Source organism: Pyxicephalus adspersus, chromosome 6 (assembly GCF_032062135.1).
Source record: "Pyxicephalus adspersus chromosome 6, UCB_Pads_2.0, whole genome shotgun sequence".
Classification (NCBI taxonomy): Eukaryota; Metazoa; Chordata; class Amphibia; order Anura; family Pyxicephalidae; genus Pyxicephalus; species Pyxicephalus adspersus.
In genome coordinates, this window is record NC_092863.1 from 24519033 (window position 1) to 24533323 (window position 14291).

The following is a 14291-nucleotide window of genomic DNA, read 5'->3' on the forward strand; positions in this document are numbered from 1 at the left end:
AAATATATCCATGGTATTACAGAAGTTTAGTAAGAGTTTACCTTTCTCTTTGTGAGTATTAAGAGTAATCCAGGAATTTCCAGGTTGGAAAATGCAGCAGCCTTTAACTAAGGGTTAACCCTGAAGGGTATCAGTCTAGTAGCTCTATTTGCAGGAATAAGCAGTGGGGGAATGAAAAAGCAGCAGCCTGCAGGGCTGTTTTATTACTGTGGACGCCTGAGACTGACGTCCCCTGCAAGTCCCACAGGCAGCCAGGGGGGTTCCAGGGGGGTTCCAGGGGGGAATTAATCACAGGTGCAAGGACCTAGATTGTATGGGGTTGTAAAAAAACAATTAGAAAAATTCAATACATCCATCGTTAACAAAAAAGATAAAAAAACTTCAAAAAGATAAATGGGCCTTCATTAATAGAAGAGCATACAACCTCCAACAGCAGCAATAAGGACACAAAAATCTCTAACAAACATCTGAAGACCAACAGTATCAAACTCTCTCATGAAACTACTCCCCTAGAAGAAAACTTTATTATCCTTACATTCAAAACATAAGAAGAGGCCTCTTAGCGGCACTCCAGAAGGCTCCCAAACCACAAAAAGAATCCCACTTAATACTCCACTCACCCCCCTATTTCTTCATTCCCAAACAAAGAACATTTACAAATTATTACCAATTCCTCAAAATCTTGCAGTGTACCAAACTCATCCCCAGCACACATTTCCCCCAATAATCAAACCAAACAACCAACGATCAAAACATCACACATCTCCTTTCAAGTATCCTGACCTAATACTTCAACTACACCACCATAGCCTTCATTGAACCCAATAATCACTCTTGATACACCATGCAAACCCACCTGAAACACTGGTGCCATCCCCAAAGTACAGCATTCTTTTTTAGGGTCGGTTCAACAACACCTTCCATCTCCAATACCAAAAACAAATTCTCTGGACAGGTCCTCACAAAATATTAATACACAACAGGAAACAGGGAAATCATAAACTTGTCATCATATGAATTATCAGAACTAGAAATTGAAGTCCTGCAAAAGGGCCTATCAAAAATTGACAAATTTGAAATCATTAAGGACCTTAATCTATTTGCTAGGAATTTAACACTGAATGTGTTGTTTGACAAACCCTTGGACGAGGAAATACCCTTTACACCACAATTCTACAAAAAACTAGATACATAAGATTTTAAAATTCTGAAGAATCTCCACCTATTATTGATGGAAAACGAACCAACTGAAACTTTACCATCTGATGATACCCCATACAAGATAGACAAAGACCCTACAGCACTCATAGCTAAAAAAACTAAATCATCTTTCTATCCACCTCTAACCACTAATCCCCATATACAAACCTTTGTAAACACAACCACCGCACAGATTCTTAAAAGCAATCCACATAGATCACTCCCCACTGGCAATTTCACAAAAGCAAAACAAAAAGCACTCAATCATCTGAAATCACAAAAGCATATAATCAATAAACCCTCGAGTAAAGGGGGTAATATTGTTATTTTAGATAAAAACCACTATCATTAAATTTGCTTAGATATTTTGAACAACAAAGAATGGTACTGTACTATTCCCCTAAATCTTTTATCAACACACAAACAGGAATATCAAGCCATTATCTGGGAAGGTTATTCCAAAAACAGAATAGACATAAAAACAAAGGAATACCTCTCCATAAAAAACCCTACAATACCCACCTTCTATGCACTACCCAAAATTCATAAAAATGCTGTACGTCCATCAGGACGTCCAATCATTTCTGATATCGGATCCCTAATGGCGAATGCCAGCGAACTAATAGATACATACACCCGCCCTCTAGTCACAAAGTTAACCTCATATCTTCAGGATACAATTGATGTACTACAACTCACACAAAACATGACAGTTCCCGAGGATACTCTGATAGTAACGATTGATAACAGTATACCACACTCATTGGGGATACATACCATAGCAGAATGCCTTAAAAGAGAATATCCCTCAGCGAAACCCCAGAATGATTTTGTTATATTCCTACTGACCTTCATACTCAATAAAAACACTTTTACCTTTGATGGGAAGATATACCTTCAAAAACAGGGCGTTGCGATGGGTACGAAATGTGCACCATCATATGCCAATCTGTATCTGGGAGAATGGGAAAAATATCTATTCTCAGACCCCCATATCAATAAATATATTAAATTAATCTCAACTTGGAAATGCTACATTGATAATGTGTTAATGTTTTAGACAGGTTTAGAATCCCTACTTCTAGAATTTTTTGAATTCATACAATCAAATGAATTCAACTTAAAATTTACCCCTGACTTCAGCAAAACTCAACTACCATTCCTAGACCTCTTTATCAGAATTGACAGTAACAACACAGTTACAACAACACTTTTTAGAAAACCAATGGCGGGGAATACAATCTTACATGCGCATACCTTTCAGCCAATACCTGAGGCTAAAAAGAAACTGTAGTAATGAATCAGACTTTAAGCAGGAAGCGAAATTACTACAAGAAAGGTTATTGCTCAGAGGCTACTCTAAAACCCTACGCAAAAGATCTTATAAGAGATCCTCAAACTATGAAAGAAAAGATTTTCTTTTAAAAAAATAACATACCAAGACTCCAAACACAGTGCGATTAATCACCACATACAATCAAGACCACAAATAATTACCCAATACTCTTGCCCAGAATTGGCATATTCTTTTAGCTGACCCCAAGTCAGCAAACTTCCTAGTAACAAACCACAAATTACATATAGAAAAACAAAATCTCTCAAAGATCATCTTATCTCTAGTCATTACCAACCAAACCCTCAAGCTGATCCCACTGATATTCCAATTACTAAAGGCACCTTTAAATGTGGACACTGCAGTCAATGCATGTGGATCCATGAATCATGCACAATTACTCTACCAAATGGTAATAACCATAGACCTAATACCTATATTGATTGCAACACAAAAGGCATAATCTACATGATCACCTGCATCTGCGGCTCCTTCTATATAGGAAAAACAATACGACCTCTCAAAAAGAGGATCTACGAACATATACATTCCATAGAAGTGTGCAAAATTATTACACCCATATGCCGTCATGTAGGCACTAAACACGAGTACAATCCAAAAGTTCTAAATTTTTTTGGTCTTGAACACATACTCCCTAGTTCTAGAGGAGGCGACCTTGACAAAAAAGTTCTACAGGTAGAAACCAAGTGGATTATCAATCTCAAAGCAACCAATCCACCTGGTCTAAATGAAGCAGTAAGCTTCAAATATTTTCTCTAATTCTAATATGCCTTATGTCTGATTTTAGGTCCTTCCTACCTACACACTATATATCATTAAATAACCAAATTCATTCACCTCAAACCTACCAATACTATCTACTCTCTATCACCACAGGGACTCTTTGTACCTCTCATATATCCCTATGGACACGAGCTTCAAATTTTTCTAGATTTTGTATACATACAATATCTATACCTAAACCTCTATGATTGGTTATTCATTAATGTAAAAATGTAATGTACAAAGGATTATAAGTTTTAAATTTCTCCAGTTTTTGTATATCTATATTATTCATATCTAAAACCTCCATGACTGGTTGTCTATTATTGTAATAATATAATGTTTAAAGGATTGTAAGCACTTTACTGTAATGATTCACATATTGACTGTTAATGTCATACTGCATTACTTATCAGTGTCTTTATAAACCACATACTACAACCCAATACACTCTAGGTCTGTGATCTGTGATCAGTTACCCCCTGGAACCCCCTTGGCTGCCTGTGGGACTTGGAGGGAACGGGGGTATGACACTTCGCCTGATGTACAGCACACGCTGTTCTGGCCATCTCGTCTCCTGTATGATCTGCCCTATGTCAGGACAGATCTCCCAATCAGGTTGAAGGGAGCAGACACACCTGTTCTGCCCTCTTCTCCTGCATTGTGGAGCCCTGCTGACGTCACAGGGATTCTCCTGCTTGTGTGAGGGGGTGGTTTGCAGCCCATAGAAAGGGCACGCTCTCCTCCCCCCCTCCCTCGTGCTCCCTGCAGGCTGCTGCTTTTTCATCTCCCCACTGCTTATTCCTGCAAATAGAGCTACTAGACCAGGGGTCAGCAACCTTTACTATCAAAAGAGCCATTTTGCCTCCTCTTCCACTAAAGAAAAATAGTCTGGAGCCGCAAAACATACAGTGTCTTTGGAGGAAGGGGATCCCCCTTCCTCAGGAAGGAGATCTCCCAGCGGCATCCGAAGGGAGCCACAACAAGGAGGCTGAAGAGCCGCGTGCGGCTCCGGAGCCGCAGGTTGCAGACCCCTGTACTAGACTAGTACCCTTCAGGGTTAACCCTTAGTTAAAGGCTGCTGCATTTTCCAACCTGGAAATCTCTGGATTACTCTTAATACTCACAAAGGGAAAGGTAAACTCTTACTAAACTTCTGTAATACCATGGATATATTTGAATATATATTAATAAATACTTTTATATACTAACTCTCTTATTCTTACCTATCTTTAGGAAGACACTTTCCCATCTGATTCACTACACTACCACAAAGAGATTTGATCTATCATATCCAGATTCAGTCTGACTCTGACAAGTGACTCAACCCATTTTCAAAAGGTAAACCCTCATTTACCTAAAATATTGAATTAACCTCTATAGATTAATTATATCTACCAATAGACTTTGAATGATTTAATTTTTTAGAAGGGTTCTCTCTTCCAACTCACAGTTCTAAGGAAGATACCCTTCTCCCCATATATTTATTACATTTGTCTACGGATGCAGGAACCAACCTTCACCGCACCCATGAAATATTCGTAAATTGTGCTAAAACCCCTATCAAGAGTATAAATTACTACTTCAAACCTTAGGTATGTATTGCTGTACTTATTGCTATTCTTTGAAAATACCCCCCCCCCTTCATATATGTGTACCTAATCATACTCTATGATTCATACTTAGCATTATCATCAGCAGCAACCACATATATACACCCCTCCTGTGGGGCATGTTCCTAAATTCGGGTACGTGAGTAACAATACTATTTTATATCCATATATGCTTCTTTGTTTAAACATTAGCATTTTATGCCTCCTTAATTACTGTCTGAATTAACTACTTTGAATCAATAACTCTGAACATACCTAGAGGTATATTTTTTTACTTCAGTCATATTTACTAATTACTCACAAATCATTGTTTAATATTTTATGTCCTGAGTATGCCTGTATATCATGTTACAACTGTATTTAATTTATGATGCATTCATTTGGATTTATTTTTTGAAAATGCTTTTTTGTTATGCCACTCCTGACCTATTACATTTCTATACACGACAGACCGATAAGCATGCACCACTATCTATCCCTGAGGAAACCCTTCGTGGCAAAACACGTCGGATCACTGTGTGTCACGGCACAGCCTTTTGAATAGTTTTATGGGTATATGTAATAATTTATGACAAATCTATACTATATAGTATGTATAACTACTCTGCGTGTCAAACCTCTTTCTTTCCTCCCTATTCATTTATACTTAAATACCATATAGAGGTGGCTCAACATATAAACACATTCATATAGTGAGGAGGAGTAAAACCCTTTCTATACAAATTTTACCTCCGCCTATTTACCAAAAAAAGCCATTTTATTGAAAAAAAAATTTCTGGTCTACATTAAAAAAAATACAGATATTTCAGTCCTTGATACCTCTTGCTATTTACCAAAAGAAGCCATTTGGCTGAAGAGAAAAATAATGTCCTACTCTAAAAAAACATACGGATATCTCAGTCTGATACCTCTTGCTATTTACCAAAAAAAGCCATTTTGCTGAAGAAAAGTTTTCTTCCCTACTCTTTAAAAATACAGATATCTCAGTCTGATACCTCTTGCTATTTACCAACAAAAAAGCCATTTGGCTGAAGAGAAAAATTATGTCCTACTCTAAAAAAAAATACAGATATTTCAGTCTGATACCCCTTCCTATTTACCAAAAAAGCCATTTTGCTTAAGTTTATGCTTTTTATTTGCTACTACAATTTTGTATTTTTATATCCTTTAATAAAGAAAAATTCTTGAATAGAAAGAAAGCCAGTTTGCTGCAGAAAAATTTCTGTCCTACTATACCATCATTCATGATGATGAGGGAGACCATGTTGGGGCTGCTGGACAGGACCCGTCCAACCCACATTTATGCTGTCACATCCCAGGTATTGTGCGGGCGATGGAACAACAGTAACTGCTGCAGCTTGAGGAGGAGGAGGTGGGTGATGGGGAGAAAGATGTTTTGGCACCTACTGAATGACAGGAGGAGGATAAGCTTAGGGTCTAGCCTAATCTATGTCATCATGGACAGCTGGACAACCAGGCACGGAGTGGGACGCTACCTGTCCTTCATGGCTCACTGGGTGGCCTTGCATAGCTCAGTGGGCGGTTGTCTGCAAGAGGCATTGCAGCACCTGGTTCCCCCGCCGAGGAGTGTGGTTGGGAAAGCATGGGCCACCCCAGTCCTCTCCCTCCTCCTCCTTCTTCATTCCTTCCACCGCCAACCCCTCTCTTTTCGACACTCCTTCTGAAAGTCCAGCAGCGGAGGACACTGTAGTTAAAGCACGCCACTATGGCTCCCTCAACCACACGGGTTGCCAGGCAGTGCTGAAACTGTTGTCCTTGGGGGAGAAAAGTAGAGGTTAAGGCTTGGCTGATGCCCTCCGGGCTCACAACAGGCAATGTAGCGTGCAACAACGAGGCCAACCCTGTGGCCTTTGTGGCACATGAGCCGCATAACACATGTGCCCTGCTTTGCGCACGTACTGAACATGGTAGTGCAGAAGTTCCTCTGTACGTACCCAGGACTGCAGGACTCACTGGGAGTGACTCACAGGCTGGCTCCATCTGCAGCCATGTACGCCGATCCCCTACTGCTGCAGCGGCGCTTAGCAAGATCCAGGGCCAACAGAAGCTCCCACTGCATGGACTCATTTGTGACAATGTAACTAGATGGAACTCCAACCTGCACATGCTCCAGCGTCTGTGTGAGTAAAAGCTAGCCATCCGCCATTACTTGGTCAGCGTGGTGCATGGAGGCAGCGGGGCCCTTGCTACAGCCACACCTGACCTATTTTACTAGTGACCAGTGGCTGCAGATGGAGACGCTGTGCAAGGTACTGGCCCCCTTTGAGCAGGCCACAAACATTGTGAGTCGGGAGCGGTCAGGCTGGAACAATGTCATTCCCATCATCTTTCTGCATAATAATACCCTGTGTGGCCTGATGGAACGTGGCAATGGAAGAGGAGAGGAAGGATGAGGGTGAAAGGAGGAGCAAAAAGGGACACTGACCAGCATCAGGAGGTTCAAGAGGAGAGGAGGAGGAAGATGATAATGATGATGAGGGAGACCATGTTGGGGCTGCTGGACAGGACCCGTCCAACCCACATTTGTGCTGTCACATCCCAGGTATTGTGCGGGCACAGGTATTGTGCGGGTGCGGGAGGAGGTGGGTGATGGGGAGAAAGATGTTTTGGCACCTACTGAATGACAGGAGGAGGATAAGCTTAGGGTCTAGCCTAATCTATGTCATCATGGACAGCTGGACAACCAGGCACGGAGTGGGACGCTACCTGTCCTTCATTGCTGCTGTTGCTGCTGCCTTTTAGTACTTCATTCACTTAAATTGTATTACAGACTTCAGGTAGGCATTGACGATGCACTACACCCAGTTCTAGATGCCAGTTACCAATGCTGTCCACGCTCCTTCTCAGGGCCCAGCGCCTCCTCCTTCTGCTGTTGCTGCTGCCTGTCAGTACTCCATTCACCAAAATTGTATACTTTTGGGTGGCCATGATGATGCACTACTCCCAGTTCTAGATGCCGGTTACCAATGTGGTCCACGCTCTGACTCAGGGCCCACTGCCTCTTCCTGCTGCTGCGGCCTGTCAGTACTCTATTCACTTAAATGGTATTACACACTTTAATATTTGGTATTTCACCTGCTCCATTCACCTAAATTGTATTACACACTTCTGGGTGGGTGACATTGACGTTGCACTACACCCATCTCTAGATGCCAGTTACCAATGCTGCCGATGCTCCGTCCCAGGGCCCACTGCCTCCTCCTGCTGTCGCCTGTCAGTACTCAATTCACTTAAATTGTATTACACGTTTCGGGGTGGCATTGATGATGCACTACACCCCAGGTATTGTGCGAGCGATGGAACAACAGTAACTGCTGCAGCTTGAAGAGGAGGAGGTGGGTGATGGGGAGAAAGATGTTTTGGCACCTACTGAATGACAAGAGGAGGATGAGCTCAGGGAACCTCTCTTTCATATGTGTTTCTACATGTTGCGATGACTACGGAGGGACCCCCACAAAATTGAGGGTTGGCATTCATGTCATCCACTTCATGAAGCAAAATTGCAATATCATCTACCTTCCTACCGCTTCCGGCACCACAGACCACAGCAACAGTGCTGGCGCACAAAATATCTTGGTCTGGCTCTTTACAAATTTTAGATATTTGTATTACACACTTCTCGGTGGCATTGACGATGGATTACACCCAGCTCTAGATGTCAGTTACAAATGCGGTCCACGCTTCGTCTCAGGGCCCACTGCCTCCTCCTGCTGCTGTTGCTGTCGCCTGTCAGTACTCCATTCACTTAAATTGTATTACTCTCTTCTGGGTGGGTGGCATTGACATTGCACTGTTAGTTAGTTTTATCTGTTGCTGCAATGTTTTTGTGCCTGGTTTGTAATGCCAGTTTGGGTAGTTTATCAATTGTTCAGCAATGTGTCATTTTTCTACAAGTATTGAGTACAAATGTCTGCATGGTTTCTGCATGGTTTTCCACACCAAACTCCTACTTAACCCCCTACCAAATCCTCCTGCTGCTGTTGCTGCTGCCTTTCAGTACTTCTTTCACTTAAATTGTATTACACACTTCGGGTTGGCATTAACGATGCACTACACCCAGTTCTGGATGTCAGTTACCAATGCGGTCCACGTTCCGTCTCAGGGCCCACCGCCTCCTCCTCCTGCTGTTGCTGCTGCCACCTGTCAGTACTCTATTCACTAAAATTGTACACTTCTGGGTGGCATTGAGAATGCACTACACCTAGCTCTAGATGCCAGTTACCAATGCTGTCCACGCTTTGACTCAGGGCCCACTGCCTTTTCCTGCTGCTGTTGCTGCCGCCTGTCAGTACTCCTTTCACTTAAATGGTATTACGCACTTCGGGGTGGCATTGATGATGCACTACACCCAGCTCTAGATGTCAGTTACCAATGCTGTCCACGCTCCTTCCCAATGCCCACCGCCTCCTCCTCCTCCTCCTGCTGTTGCTCCTGCCTGTCAGTACTCCATTAACTAAAATTGTACATCTTTGGGTGGCATTGATGATGCACTAACCCTAGTTACAGATGCCAGTTACCAATGCAGTCTATGCTCCGACTCAGGGCCCACTGCCTCCTCCTGCTGCTGTTTCTGCCGCCTGTCAGTACTCCATTCACCTAAATTGTATTACACACTTCTGGGTGGCATTGACAATGCACTACACCCAGCTCTAGATGCCCGTTGTGTAGCGGATACACGCAGGGAGAGACGTGTAGTGTGACAGGGACAGTGTAGGAGCCTTCTTTGTTCAATGTTAGCTTCATAGTTCTGTGTTTTAGAGGGCACTTTCTTTACATGAGCTACTAGCTAGTCGGTTTTGTGAAATTGTCAGCAGTCAGCACATTTAGTGCAAGTTATATTGTGTGTATTACACTCTTAGGTGCTGTTCACTGACTGCACATGCACTGAATGTACAATTGTGGTTGCTGCTACTTGTAGTGCCACACATAGCTAGTCAGTTTTGTTAAATTGTCAGCAGCCAGCACATTTGGTGTAATCTATATTGTGTATTAGTGAAGACACTGTTAGTCATCTTTTTTTCACACTGTACAATCACTAAAGCTAAATAAAATCAATCGCAGTTCCTATTTACCAAGAAAGACCATTTGGTACAGGTACATTTCGGGCCTACTGTAAAAAAAAATACAGATATTTCAGTGTTTGACACCTAATACTTTTTTCTACAGAAGACCGTTTAGTACAGTTAAATTTCTGGCCTAGTGTAAAATAAATACAGATTTTTTTTTAAATGTTTTTAAGCTATGTTAGCAATTTATTTGGAAATGAACAAATGTATAGTACTGTACAAAATGCCCAATATTTGAAACAGTTGTATTAAGCAAACCAAAGTAACTATAATTTTTACAATGATACATTTTAACAGACTATGATGAAACACAAAAAATAGTAGAGGCTCATTGAGTTGTTCTGTGCTTAATTTTCCCCACATATAGTTACATAGTAGGTTAGGTTGAAAATAGACATAAGTCCATCAAGATCAACCACTAGGGAAATAAACTTATCCCAGATATAAAACCTTATAAGGCATGGTTGGTCCAGAGGAAGGCAAAAAAAAAAAACCCTGGTACAATTTGTTTCAACAGGGGAAAAAAATTCCTTCCTGATTCCATGAGGCAATCGGATGTTCACTGGATCAACAGTCACTGTTATTTTTACTTTAAAGCATTAATACCCAGTTATATTCTGTGCTTCTAGAAAAACATCCAGCTTTTTCTTAAAGCAATTTATAGTAGTTGCTGAAACTACTTCCTGAAGGAGCTGATTCCACATTTTCACAGTGAAGAATCCTTTCTTTATCCAGAGATTAAACTTCTTTTCCTCCAGAAGCAAAGAGTGCCCTCTTGTTCTTTGTTATGATCTCAAAGTGAATAATGGGGAGTTCTCTATATGGACCATTTAAATATTTATACAAGGTGATCATATCCCCTCTTAAACATCTCTTCTCAAGGGAGAATAGATTCAGTTCAGCTAATCTCTCCACATAGCTAAGCTCCTTCTTTCCTTTTATTAATTTAGTTGCCCTTCTCTGCACTCTCTCCAATTCATCAATGACCTTTTTGTGAACTGGTGCCCAAAACTGGCCTGCATATTCCAGATGTGGTCTGACCAATGCTTTGTACAGGGGCAGGATATGGTCTCCATCTCTGCAGTCTATTGCTCTTTTAATACAAGAAAGTACTTTACCAGCTTTAGATATTGCGGTCTGGCCTTGTATGCTGTTATTAAGTCTATGATCTACCAGAACCCCAAGATCCTTTTCCATTTCAGACTCCCCCAAATGTATTCCCCCTAGACAGTATGAAGCATGCATGTTTTTAGCTCCCAAGTGCATACCTTTACATTAAATGTCATTTGCCACTTGGCTGCCCAATCAAACAGTACATCCAGGTCTGCTTATAGATTATAGACATCCTGTATTGACCTAATTCTATTACATATTTTGGTGTCATCTGTAAACACAAAAATGGTACTTTTAATCCCAAACTCTATAACATTTATAAAGATGTTAAACAGTAATGGTCCCAACACTGAACCCTGGGGTACACCACTAATAACCTTTGACCATCCAGAGTATGAATCATTATTTAGAACTCTGATGCGATCTTTAAGCCAGTTCTCTATCCATTTACAGATTGACTTTTCTAAACCTATCAACCCTAACTTGCATAATTACCGTCTGTGGGGTACAGTGTCAAATGCTTTAGCAAAGTCCAAGTACACTATATCAACTGCTATCTGCCTGTTTACTTACTTCCTTACAAAAAGAGAGTAAATTTATTTGACAACTTCTGTCTTTCTTGAGGCCATGCTGACTATCCCTTATAATAATATATATTCTAGCAGAAACTCCTCTATGTGGTTCTTTATCAAACTCTCTAAGACCTTTCCAACTTTGGATGTTAAACTGACAGGTCTGTATTTACCTGGTAATGACTTTGCTCCCTTTTTGAAGATAGGAACCACATTGGCCTTATGTCAATCCATCGGTACCTTGCCAGGGACTAAACAGTCTCTAGTAATTAGAAATAATGGCTTTGCATAACTGAATAAAATATAAATGTACAAATAAAACAAACAACAAATAAACTCTAGCCAAGACTTTTTGAAGTATTTAAGCGGACATACAACTGTATCCTTATTAGAGTAGTTCTCTTCCTTTCAAATGTTAATTATTTGTTATGAATAGTATTGATGTTCGAATTCGGGTTGTCCTTACATTCGACACGAATATGGCTGTTCGAATTCAGGTAGACCCGACAAACACGGGATTCAACAGCAAAAATTCGGGAAAAAAAGTTTTAAAAAAAAACAAAAATTAATCCTAAATGAATTTAATTTGTATGTGTTTTATTTTAAATTGTTTTTTTTTTATTCATTATGAATCATAATGTCATTGTGGGATTCCCGGATCGTGGGAACTTTGCAGTTACAGCTAATTGAAAGCAGGTGCCTTCAATTAGCTGTAACCGCAAGCAATACCAGGGCAATAGAGGTTGAATGGAGATACGTATCTCTACTGCTCTGTGATTGGCTGAGAAATAGGAATCCCTGATGACAGCTCAAGCAGCTCAAGGCACTTAAGCTCAAGCAGCTCAAGGCACTTAAAAAAATTACAAGCTGATATTGTGATCCTCCAATAGACGCATCTGCAGTCCTCCTCATTTTATTTGCTCGTTTTATCTGGGGTGCCTGTGCTTATGGCAGACGTGCTGGTGTAATGATACTGCTACATAAAAGACTTTATTATACCATATCTAGTAAGTCTTGTGACTTTGCGGATGACAGATGGGCTGCGTTAACTCTGCAATTTCCGGCTAATGCCTTCACTCTGTTGGCAGTATAAATCGGAAGCTCGCTCGCGCATTCGTATTCGCGATCCAAAATTGTACCCCGTCGCGCAATTCAGCAACTGAAAGAGCTCGTGGCCAGAGCTTTACACTGGCGAGCTTGCACAAAAAGTCATTGGTAACTGACATCCAGAACTGGGTGTAGTGCATCGTTAATGCCAACCCGAAGTGTGTAATACGATTTAGGTGAAAGAAGTACTGAAAGGCAGCAGCAACAGCAGCAGGAGGATTTGGTGGGCCCTGAGACAGAGACCCTAATTCATCAAGCAGAATCGGACGCTCGCTCGCGCATTCGTATTCGCGATCCGAAATCATACGCCGTCGCGCAATTCAGCAACTGAAAAAGCTTGCGGCCGGAGCCGCGCATCTCTGGCAGCTTTACACTGTCGAGCTTGCATTAAAAGTCACTGTTCCCCTAAAAAATCATTGTAATCCCGAGTGTGACTCGGGGTGGCTTTTACATGCAAAAGGCGGTAATCCTGAGTCACACTCGGGGTAACTTTAAGCACCCCCCTTAACTTTGCCCCGCGCTCCAGCGGCGATCGGATGGTTCTGCTGTGAAGCCGGGACGCCGGTCCATCGGGGGGCGTAGCTGGGCGGGAAATTCAAAAGCAGATTACTGAGTTATCTGCTTTTAAATACCACCCGGGTCCTTGCCACGCCGCTGCTAGCATCAGCAGTGAGATGCGAAGCACAATGTAGGACTTCTGCATTGTGCTTCACATCCCACTGCAGATGCCAGCAGCAATAGCAGATTCCGGGGGTGGTCACCTCCGGAATTTGCTATTGCTGCTCGCATCTGCAGTGAGATGTGAAGCACAATGCAGAAGTCCTGCATTGTGCTTTGCATCTCTCTGGAGATCCAGCGTCTGTGTGAGGCAGACAGGAAATCCCCACTCACATCACCTCGGAGGATGAGTCATCTTCCGGGTGATGTGAGTGGTGATGTATTGGGGGGTGTGTCTGGGAGGGAAATTTAAAAGCAGATTACAATGTAATCTGCTTTTAAATGGTTTTTACAGTACAAAAACACCACACAACATGAAATAAAAAAAAAGTACATTTTTAATTTTATATTTTATTTTAGGATTACATTGTTGTCTATTATTTCATTATTTTTTAAAAAATTTTTAATTATGTATTATATTATAATTTATGATTATAATATAATAAATAAATATAATTATCATACCCGGGAGTAAATCCTAAGAATTACAGGCCCACAGTATAAACAAAAATTTCTATGCAAAAAAAATAGGATCACGTTTTGCATCAAAAAACTGACAGAATTAGAGCGCTAAGGGGGTTAAGGTAAGTTTGTATTTTATTTGTGTATATTGCTTTTTTTGCTTCATATGCACTCATGTATGTATAGATATGGGTACACATAAAGCCAAACATGTGTGTATGCATTTAGATGTGTGTACATATACATAGAAAAGAGAAATTACAAGAAGAAATAGGCAAAGAGGGCTTTTTGGACCATATTGCTT